At 40.3% G+C, this 10,519-nt stretch overlaps 1 pseudogene; it reads left to right on the top strand.

Moving 5' to 3' along the window:
- Positions 1-646: 646 nt before the first annotated feature.
- On the top strand, positions 647-1,119 carry LOC118848192 (annotated as a pseudogene).
- Positions 1,120-10,519: the final 9,400 nt, after the last annotated feature.

The raw sequence follows: 10,519 nt of genomic DNA, 5'->3' as shown, positions 1-10,519 counted from the left end.
AGTCTACGCTAGGGGGAGGGGCCAACTCAAGAACCAATCGGCCCTGGTCATTCAGGTGGCACTTGATGATGTCAAAAACTCTATAAGAGGGGAGAGGACAGCTTGAAGAGTCCTCTTTCCTTTTCCAGTTGGCCTGGGAGCAGTGGCAAGCGTGATTCTGGGCCAGCCCTTGCTCTTGGGCTGAGCCCAGATGTTCGTAACTATGAATTGTATTTGGTCTGTCTCTTGATGCTTGTCTGTATGCTCCCCTAAACTAACTGAATGCTAACTGAATGCTGGCGTTTTTCCCCTGAACTAAATGAATGTTGTCTGTATGCTAACTGAATGCTGGATTAAAGTAAGCTGGTCAACCCCTTCACCGTGCTTTCCCTGTTTAAGCAGATAAAAAGAACCTGTGCTTTCCTGGTGTGCCAGCAGCCTCCTGGGTGCTGGCTGTGGGGGGGATCTTATGCCTCCACAGGAGCTGCTAGCCGGATTGTTAAAACAGCCCTGCAGTTTTTACAACCTGGCTCTGTTATGGCTGGAAATTGTTCTATCTCTTTAAAGTGGCCAGGCCCCTTTTCTTCTGGAAAAACCTACTTTAAATTTGTTTTTAACATGGTCCTGATTTATTTCTATTTAAATTAATTTTTGCTCTTTGATGAAGGTATTGCCGCTGCAGCCGCGTGGAGTTGGCAGTCCGTGCCTCTCCTCCTCCTGACTCACCACTGTTCACTCTCACCAAGGAATAAGTCGGTCAGGAAGCCGCTCCACTGTCATGGCATTCAAAGACACCGGCAAGACCCTTGTGGAGCCCGAAGTGGCCATTCACCGGATCCGGATCACCCTCATCAGCCGCAATGTGAAATCACTCGAGAAAATGTGTGCTGGCCTAATTAGAGGAGCCAAAGACAAGAACTTGAAAGTGAAGGGACCTGTTTGAATGCCCACCAAGACACTTCGGATCACAACTAGAAAAACTCCTTGCGGTGAAGGTTCAAAGACTTGGGATCAGTTCCAGATGAGAATCCACAAACGCCTTATTGATTTGCACAGTCCTTCTGAAATTGTTAAACAGATCACTTCTATCAGCATTGAACCAGGTGTAGAAGTTGAAGTCACCATTGCAGATGCCTAACCAATCATCTCTTTTAATAAATTGATTGCAACTATTAAAAAAAATTAATTAATTAATTAATTTTTAAAGTTTTATTGATACCATTTGTTTTTTATGCCCCTATCATTTCGGAAATACTGTCTTGATGTCTCCCATTGAATCCTTCCTATTGTAACATATAAGAAGATAAGCAAAATCAGCATCCAATGTTGTCATCTCCCTATCTCTCCACTGAGAGGAGAGAGTCCGTTGATACCGAATAGAGATTTCCTTTCCCATCTTACCCCACCTTGCAACTAACACTTTGGAAGTAGAGAGTAAAATTGTGGGGGAGTAGTTATTTCAAGTCATAGGTGGGAAGGTAGGTAGGGGAGAGCTTAAGGACAGAGGTCCAAGTAGAGAAAAAGAGTAAGTAAGAATGCTTGTTCCTTCTTGTTTTAACAATCCGGCTAGCAGCTTCTGTGGGGGTGTAAGATCCACCCACAGCCAGCACCCAGGAGGCTGCCAGCACACCGGGAACACACAGGTTCTTTTTATCTGCTTAACCAAGGAAAGCACGGTGAAGGGGTTGACAAGCTTACTTTAATCCAGCATTCAGTTAGTTCAGGGGAAAAAACAGCCAGCATCCTGAACTTTAGAATATTCATTTAGTTTGGGGGAAAAAACCAGCACCCCGAACTTCAGAACAAAATACAAACAAATTACAAATATCAACAGACAGACCCAATACAATTCACAGTTACCAACATCTAGGTTCAGCCCAAGGGCTGGCCCAGAGTCACGCTCACTACTGCTCCCGCTGCTGCTCCAACCAAAAAGGGGATCTTCAAGCTGTCTTCTCTCCTCTTATAGAGTTTTTGATATCATCAAGCGCCGCCTGAATGACCAGGGCTGATTGGTTCTTGAGTTGGCCCCTCCCCCTAGGACCCTGGGAGGTTCAGGTCCACGTAGACTAGGTTAACACCTCCCCTCAGCCAGCCCCATGAATCGTCACACAGGAAGTTCTCTGCTCCCAGGCATGGGTCTCTGGGCTTCCTGCCCTGGAAGAGAAGTAGCAGGCCCAGCACCCAGCAAGGCTCAATGAGATAAACTGAGTCACTCAAAGACAACAAAGGCCATTTTGCCTACCGACACACTTCTTCAGTGGAAGGATCTTTCTTGCTCCTCTCTCTTATTCATATTGAGGGTAGTTTAAATCTCATTTGATGTGACCTTGGCTCTCAGATTACCTCCAGAGACAGAGATGTGCACTTCTCTGGGACTAAATCAAAGTGGGCCTCTCAGAGGAAGAGGCATTTGGAGTGCAAGGCAAATGACGAAAAGTATAAACATTTATTCGGTGCTTACTGTATGGTAGGTACCTGAAAGGGGAGGGAGAGGGTACAATGGTAAATGCTTGGCAATTGGCTCTTTGCAAAAAAAAAAAAAAAAAAAAGTTAACATTTCCTCCATTACTTTATTAAGTCTAGACATTCAGCAAAAAAATAAATCAAGCCATGATCTGTAGCCACTGGCCAATTTATAAGGTGTAAATGCTCATACTGAAAATTTGACCTGATTCAGCCCTAGGTAATAGGAATGCAAATATAGAAATTAAACAGTCCCTGCCTTCAAGGAATATAGATTCTATACATATATGTAACTATGTAAATCCTATACATATATGTAACTACAAGTATAACAGTCCTTGTGGGCTACTCCTTAACTTGGTACCCATAGCCACAGGTTGGGTCCCCAGAAGGTGACTGCTACCTGGGGTTCAAGGTTGTACACTGTGGCCATTCTTTTAAAATTATAGCTCACAAGCCCCCACCCGGTGTGTTTTCTAATTAACAATCAGCTAGTAGACAAAGTCAACTCCTATCAAAGGCATTCATTGATATGGCATATTGACAACAGTAGTTACAAAACACACACCTAAAACCTGGTGTGTACCCTCCCACAAATACACACAATGTCTGCAAGAAGACTGGTAGAAACTTAAGAGAACCATGGTGATGAGGCTCACACATGAAACCAAGACAACCCACAACTCCAGGGCCTTTTTCTCTTACAGTATCATAGATTTAGATCTGAAAAGAATTTTAGAGGTCATCAAGTCCTGTCCCCTCAGTTTACAAATGAAAAAATTAAGGAACAGAGAGATTAAGTGACTTGCTTAGAGCCACATATCTAGAAAGTATCTGAGGCACATTTGAATTCAGGTCTTCCTGACTCCAAGTCAAACATTCTATTCAAGTCAAGGTGGCAAAGATTTATTACACTTTACAGTGGGCAAGAGTTCTTAGGGAACCTGCAACCTTACAGAGGTTCAGGGCAAGTTTATATACAAGATTTGGGGGTGAAACATGTCAATTAGGTGTTTTGGGGTAGGATTAGGGAGTGGTTAAGGGGTGGTCAGTTCTTAAAGGAACATGTACTTTTCATATCTACTGTGCAGGTATCTTACCCAGAGTTCACTGGGAAATAGCCCAAGGTGGGGGCTACCTGGGGGTGTGGTTTTGACTGTGAAACATCACTAAGTCAACTAACGGTCAGGGTTGACTAGAAATATCCAGGTGACTCTCATCAAGTGTCTTGTTAGACAAGATGAATGTAAGGGAGTATACATCAGATTATGTCTAGGATACATATCAGTAAGCTCAGTAAGTAGTAAATATCATTATGGCCCAGTGCACAGGCAATTAGCATACACAGGGAGTCCAATAAATTCTATAGGTGCAGTTGGCCACAGTATCAGGAAGGAGGGATAATTGTTTTGCTAAGGCATGCTGCCCTAGAACTGGAGAGGAACTGTCTGAGACAGTATTTTGAGGCTAGGGAGAGATGTGATTTTAGAAGTGGATGTGGTTTTGGAATTGGGGTCCAGACGCAGGCACCCAAGCAGAAGCTAGGGAGAAATGTGATGTTAGAATTAGGGTCTAAGCACAAGCACCCAAGCACCCCATCATTATGAACTAGGCAATTTCCAAGGTCCTCCAACTAAGTTCTGTGAAATACATTAAAGGTGAAATAGGGAAAGCTTGGGAAGCTAAGCATTCTATCTAACTCTGTTTCCATGGGAAAATGCATTCTGGGAGCTAGACAGGTGACTTACAGAAGCACTTTTGGAGCACAGGTATTTGTAAGCTGGATACAGTCTATACAAGATATTAATCTGTCAATCCATGTGTATATATATATATATATATATATATATTATATACACACACACACACACACACATATATATATATATCCATTATATATCCATTTCTCTCTGTGTGGAAGGAACTGTGTTAGTCACTTTAGAACTTGTAGGGGGAATGCAAAGGTGTAGAAGACATTTCCTTTCTATGCCAAGGTCTCCAACCTCTTCCAAGAGACCAAGACACTGATGGGGAAATTGTGTGCATATCTCACAGGAAGGAGACAATGACAGACATTCTCTTGAGTAACAACATTGCACAGTCACGTCCAGTGATGCTTCCTGTCCTCCTGCTTGGTCCCTAAATTCCTCCCTCTTACCAATCTCAGCCACTGTGCCTCTCAACCCAGCAGCTTACCCTCCTCCTTTGCCTAAAAACTAGTTCTCCCCACCCACTCAGCTCCAATCTACCCTTGCTCCTGAGCCTTCTGCCCCAAGATGAAGAAAAGCCAAATCTACTCCACCTTCCTCCCCCACACCTCCTGCCATTCCTACCCACCCCAGTTTGCACCATCCCAGACTAGTCTGCTGGTTCCCAGAATTTGGGGAGTTAAAGATGGGGGGAGTGTCCAGAGGTTTAGACATTAAATCTAAAAGGAAGCGGAATGAGTTGACCCAAGAGGGGAGAAAGATGGGATAGTGCCTAGGCAGTTTTAGAAGATCATAGAAAGACGGTTCTTTGAAAAGACTAACAAAATGGATAAACATCTAGCCAACCTAATTAAAAAGAAGAGAGCAGCTAAATGCAGATTGAAGCATACTTCAAAAAAAAAAACTTTATTGTTCTTGGGGGTTTTCTGACTGTGTTTTTCAACATGGCTAATATGGAAACGTTTTGCATGACTGCACGTGTACAATCTATGTTTAACTGTGTTCTTTCTCAAAGAGGGAGGAGGGGAAAGAAGGAACTCAAAATTTTTAAAAATGAATGTTAAAATTTTTTGTTTACATGTCATTGAGAAAAATTTAATGTAAAAATAAAAAGACAGTTGTTACTAAAAAAAGAGCAGAAAATCAAATCAGCAAAATAGCAAATGAGCAAGGTCAAATCACATCAAAACCGGAAGAAACAATAAGAATGATCAGAACTTACCATGCACAGTTATACACCCACAAAATGGAGACCACAAAAAATTAAATTAAATAAAGGACCACTTTCAAAAATCCCCAAACTAACAGAATATCCAGTAGAGATCTTAGATAATCCAGTCTCAGAAGAGGGCTAGAACTAACTATCAAAGAAAAATTCCCTGGCCTTGTTTCACAAGCTAATTCTATCAAACTTTGAAAGCACAATTAGAGTATGGGTGCTGGAGTCAGGAGGACCTAAGATCAAATTTGATCTCAGACACTTACTAGCTGTGTGACCCTGGGCAAGTGACTTAACCCCAATTGCCACTAAAACCAAAAATAAATAAATAAAAGAACAATTAATAGCAATACTACACAAGTTATTGTTGAAAAAAAGCACCTTACCAAACTCCTTTTATGAGATAAATACGGTCTCAACACTTAAGTCAGGGAAGAATAAATCAGAAAGAAAACCACAGACCAGTATCATTCATGAATATCTATTCAATTTCTTTAAAACAAAATCCTGTCAAACTACAGCAATTTATCCAAAATATCATTCATTATTAACAAGCTTGATTTATACTAGGAGTGCAAAGATGATCTGACATTAGGAAAACAATGTACATAATCAACAATTGATTTTACATTTGCAAAGGTGATTGCACTTTTGCAACATCTCTTGAATCTCTCTTCTGTCCTGTAACATTGTCATCACTCTAGTGCAGACCCTTATCACTTCATGCCTGGACCATTGTAATAGCCTGCTGGTGGGTCTGCCTGCTTCAAATCTCTCCCCACTCCAATCCATTCTCCATTTAGTCACCAAAATGATTTTCCCGAAGCTCAGATCTGAGCATGTCACCCCCTACTCAATAAACTCCAGTGGCTCCCTATTGCCTCCAGGATCAAATACAAAATCCTGATTCCCATTCAAGGTCCTTTATAACCTCTTCCTGACACCCTCCTTTCCAGTCTTTTGACACTCTGTGACGTGTATGTACTCTTCCACCCAGTGACACTGCTGTCCTTGTATTTCTCAAGCAAGGCCCATTTCCCAACCATGGCCATTTTCTTTGGCTATGGGCCATGCCTGAAATACTGTCTCCATTTATCACCACCTCCTGACTTCCTTCAAGTCCCAACTAAAATCTCATCTTTTACAGGAAGCCTTTCTCAATTCCTCTTAATTCTAGTGCCTTTCCTCTATTAATTATTTCCTGTTTATTCTGTGTATAGCTCACTGTGTACCTATTTATTTGTTTGTTGTCTCCCCCATCAGATTGTGAACTCCCTGAGGTCAGGGACTTTTACTTAGCACAGTGCCTGGCACATAGTAGGACCTTAATACATGCTGTTGACTGACTAATCACATTGAAAACAAAAAAAAAATCTGACATCAAAGAATTTATAAAATAGAATATAGCTGCAAGGGATTTTAGATATTATCTAGTCCAATCTACTCATTTGACAGATGAGGAAACTGAGGACCAAGAGGGGAAAGACTTTGTCCAAGGTGTCACAGCTAGTTAACAGTAGCAAAAACAAAAATAGACATTTTATGTATTTTTAGCTCCAGATCCATTTTTTCCTCCTGAGAATGAGATGACACAATTCATCCAAATGAGAAGAGGAGTAGGAATTATGGAGGGGGACATTAAAGGGAGCAGAGCAAAGAAAGGAAGACAGATGTGGGATCAGGAACAAGACTTCGGGTAGGTAGATTTGGATGTATCCGTGACCTTTTGCCATGCACACCCTCCACTCCCACCACATGGGGAGGATGGTTCTATGACAATTTCCGCAATACCCCTCTCCCTACCAGAGTGATAGGTAGGATAGAATTCAAGATCTGGAGTCAGGAAGACCTGAGTTCAAATCCAGCCTCTGATGATTATTAACTCTGTGACCCTGTGCAAGTAGATTAATCTCTGTCTACCTCAGTTTTCTTATATGTGAAATGAGTAAAATAATAGCACCTACCTTCCAGAGTTGTTCTAAGGATAAAATTAGATAATATTCATAAAGCCCTTCCTAAATCTTAAAGCATTATAGAAATTTTAGCCATTATCATTATCATTATTATTGGGTAGGATTATCAAAGACCAAAACTAAAAAAAAAGTGGCCATAGCAGGACACATTAGTAAAAAGCAATAATAATAATAAATATAATAAAATTAATAATAATAATAATAAATAGAGCGGTGGATCAGTGGAATAGATTAGGTACACAATATATAGTAGTAAGTGACCATAGTAATCTTGTGTTCGATAAATCCCCAAACCCAAGCTTTTGGGACAAGCACTCATTATTTGACAAAACTTCTGGGAAAACTGGAAAACAATATGGCAGAAACTAGGTAGAAGCCAACATCTTACACTGGATAGGAAGATAAGGGCAAAATGGGTACGTGATTTAGACAGAAAAGGTGACACCATAAGGAAATTAGGGGAGCATGGAACAGTTTACCCATCAGAAGAATTTATGATCGAGCAAGAGATAGAGAACATTACAAGCTGTAAATTTGTTAATTTTGTTTATATTAAATTAAAAAGGTTTTGCCCAGACAAAACCAAATGCAACCAAGATTAGAAGGAAGGAAAGTAGAAAGCTGGGGAGCCATCTTTACAACAAAGTATCTCTGATAAAGGCCTCATTTCTCAAATATATAGAAAACTGAGTCAAATTTATAAAAATACAAGTCATTCCTCAAAAGATATAAATAGGCAGCTTTCAAATGAAGTAATCGAAGCTATCTATAGTGATATGAAAAAATGTTCTAAATCACTATCGATTAGAGAAATGCAAATTAAAACAACTGTGAAATATTACCTCATACCTATTAGATTGGCTAATATAACAAAAAAAAAAGGAAAATTATAAGTGTTGGAGGGCATGTGGGAAAACTGGGATATAATGCGCTGTTGGTGAAGCTGTGAACTGATCCAACCATTCTGAAGAGCAGTTTGGAACTATGCCCAGAGGGCAACCAAACTGTGCATACCCTTTGATCCAGCAATACCACTACTAACTTTGTATCCCAAAGAGATTTTTAAAAGGGTGGGAGAAGGACCTATTTATAAAAAAATATTTATAGCAGCTCTCTTTGTGGTGAAAAAGAATTGGAGATTGAGGAGCTATCCATCAATTGGAGAATGCCTGAACAAGTTGTGGTATATCATTGTAATGGAATACTATTGTGTATAAGAGTTGGATGCTCTCAGAAAAACCTAGAAAGATTTACATGAACAGATGCAAAGTGAAGTATGCAAAACTAAGGAAACATTGTAAACAGTAACAGCAAAATTCTATGATGCTCAGTTGTGAATGACTTAGCTATTCTCAGCAATACAATGATCTAAGAGGATCATTGGGATCCAAAGGACTCATGATGAAAAATGCTATTCATCTCCAGGGAAAGAACTGGTGGAGTCTGAATACAGATTGAAGCAAACTACTTTTCACTTTTAAAAATTTTTTGTGGTCTTTTTTGGTCTGTGTTTTCTTTCATAACATGACTAATATGGAAATATGTTTTGCATGATTGCACATGTGTAACCTATGTCAAATTGCTTACCACCTCAGGGAGGGAGGAGGGAAGGGAGGGAGAGGAGAGAATTTGGAACTCAAAATTCTAAAATATGAATGTTAAAATTGTTTTTAAATGTAATTGGGAAAAATACAATTTATTCTTTTTAAGTACTGCCCCAAAAAAGCAACTGGCACCAGTGATGCTTTACCTTAATGGATTAATACTTCTCTCAGGACTATTTACATTTTAAAAGATTTAATAATAGAGCCAAAGGAACAGATCTCCTAGGGAAGGAGTTTCTGGCCAGAGAGACCCAAAGGCATACTTTTTTAAAGGGGAGAGGGGAATGGAGGAGTTTGTGGATAGAGGGGTGGAGAGGGAGAGCGCCTTAAACCAAAAATCAAAATCTGGGAAGAAGCTGCCTCCCATGTCTGTTTTAGGTGGGATCTTTAAAGATAATCTTTAAGATCTTATGCAGCTTTAATGAATGAATGAAAAAGCATTTATTGAGTACTTATTGTACTAAGAGCTAGGGGTACAAATACAAGTAAACAAGACAGTCTTTGTCTTCAGGAAACATTTTAAAATTTTATTTTATTTTTTTTAATTATCAAAAGTCTATTTTCTTTTTCTCCCCCAACTGGGGAAAAATATATATGGGCAAGCAAAACAAATTTGCCATTGGCCATGTCCAAAAAATATTCCTTTTTGTACTTTGAATCCTTTACTTTTCTTTCTGGAGGTGGGGAGCATACTTCATCCACCATTGGTCCTCTATACTCATAGTTGGTTATTGAGTTAGAGTTTTTGTCTTTGGAAGTTGTTTACCCTTACAAAGTTGTATTGTATAAATTGTTTTTCTGGTTTTTGAATTTAGGGGAAGATGACATTTGTAGGGGAGTGGTGGCCAGAGAAAGGTGTTCTGGACTGGGAAGGCAGGTGGAGTTGTAAAGTAAATGATTGACATGTCCTTTCCAGGAATGGTAGTATGGATTCTTTACTTTTCTCAGAGCTAGAGATAGGAAGGCAGAGTCAAGGGTACCCTCCAGGCAGCATTCAATGATGGTGGCCAGTAGTCCATCTGAGGCAAGATATATGGGGAATCTCACTAAAATGAATCCAAGGTCGCAGGGGTGAGGCCTTGAACCCCAGTTGGAGGTGAAGGCTGGAGAGAAGGAGAATAGGAAGTATCTTCCTCGAATCTTATAAATACTGTCTCACTTCTTTGTTATTTTGAGAAATCCCCCTCTCTCCCAGCCCTACTCCCAACTCCATACACATTTTCTGATAAAGAATTCCAAGTGGAGGAGAAAGGGGCAAAGGCAGATGGAAAATATGCCAGGGACTGCTCTGTGAACCCTCTCTCCTGGGTCCATGTCTTTACCCTCCTACTCTCCTCAGTATAGACTCATTGGATTTAGTGCTGGAGGAAGTCACCTAGCTGTAGTCCCTTTTACAAGTAAGGAGACTGAGTCCCAGAATGGTTGTGACTTACCCATGGTCACACAACAAGTTGGTGATGGAATGGGAAAGAGGACCAAGGTCTCATTGGGTGAGGAATCAGGAAATCTGGATTCTCACCCTGACAGTATCACAAATTTGCTTCATGACTAAGGGACTCACTACTTCCT

This window comes from Trichosurus vulpecula, chromosome 4, assembly GCF_011100635.1.
Source record: "Trichosurus vulpecula isolate mTriVul1 chromosome 4, mTriVul1.pri, whole genome shotgun sequence".
NCBI lineage: Eukaryota > Metazoa > Chordata > Mammalia > Diprotodontia > Phalangeridae > Trichosurus > Trichosurus vulpecula.
Note: the sequence above shows the minus strand (reverse complement) of the source record. Positions and strands in the feature narration are given on the sequence as shown.